The sequence below is a fragment of the Myodes glareolus genome, chromosome 17 (assembly GCF_982192425.1).
Source record: "Myodes glareolus chromosome 17, mMyoGla1.1, whole genome shotgun sequence".
Classification (NCBI taxonomy): Eukaryota; Metazoa; Chordata; class Mammalia; order Rodentia; family Cricetidae; genus Myodes; species Myodes glareolus.
In genome coordinates this window covers 58,869,991-58,871,351 of record NC_142042.1, presented here as the reverse complement: position 1 = coordinate 58,871,351, position 1,361 = coordinate 58,869,991, and positions in this window count along the sequence as shown.

Sequence of the window (1,361 nt, the reverse complement as noted above, 5' to 3'; positions counted from 1 at the left end):
CCTTTACCCACCCCCTCGTCCCAATGGTCTCCTTTTGATTGGTCAGAAATGCTTAAACTCTGCCGACTCCGCCTCCCCGGGCAGAACCGCCCACATTTTTTTTTTTTTTTGATCTTTCCCTGACTAATTTCTGTAGCAGTGAATCTCTTACCTGCACCTGGTTAGCTTTAACACGCACGATTTACGCTGACTAGCTGATTTATATCTGAAGTAAACGGAGAACTACGCGGTCTCCCCAAGAGAACTAAGGGCCCGTTCACTACTCTGGGTATTTATAGCTCCATAGTTAAGCATAATTAGCATGTGCAAGACGAGGAGTTCAATTCCCGGCAAAACACACACACACACACACACACACACACACACACACACACACATCTCACAGCGTGTGTGTGTGTGTGTGTGTATACATGAGGAGTTCAGAGGACAACTTTTGACAGTTGGTTCTTGCCTTTCCACCACGTGGACTTGGGGAATTGAACTGTTGAGTTAGCCTTGCCTGAGCTCTTTTAAGCATTTTTTTTCCCCTTTAAAGTCCAGGAGCAATGTTAGACATTAAAAGGTAATGCGATACATCTGAGAGGCTAACACAGCCTGGTACAAGCACAGACAGGTGCGAACTTAAATAATTAAAAACAATGCGCAGGCCGGGCATGGTGGCACACACCTTTAATCCCAGCTACCAGTCAGCAGAGGCAGCTAAGTTTGAGACCAGCCTGCTCTATAAAGTTCCAGGATAGCCAGGGCTACCCAGAGAAACCCAGTCTGGGAAAACAAAACAAAGAAACAACGACAACAACAAAAACCAGTGTGGAACTTCGTAAGATGTCAGAACTCTGTCAGCTCCAAATGAGGAATAATTAGTTTAGTTGTTGATAATTCTTTCTCTTCTCTAGTTTCCGTGCTGGGTGGGCATAGCACAGGCCCCCTCACAAGCTTGGTGGATGCTCAGCCAGTGAGCTGCCCCCCTGTCTGTTTGTAATTTTTAAATTATGTTCTTTTTTTTTCTTCTGAGGAGTCTGTGTTTTACATGTCAACCTCCCCAAGTGTTAAACCACATTACAGAGCACACAGTAGGTGGCTTCATAAGTTAGCTTTTGAACAAACCATCTCCTGAACACTTATAATATCAAATAGCTGTTCTAGGCGCTCTTGGTGGGAAGTACAGGCGTACTGCCTGCCCCCTTTTGCCTTTTTATTGCCGTATGTTGATATAATTAATTATAAAAATAAGGTGCTTCATCATGACATTTTCATACTTGGGTACTGTGGACTTTGGTTACCATGCTCAGCCTCTCTGGTCTTAGCAAACTGAGACTACAAAAGGAAATAAGATGCAAAATGTTGATGGTTTATATTAA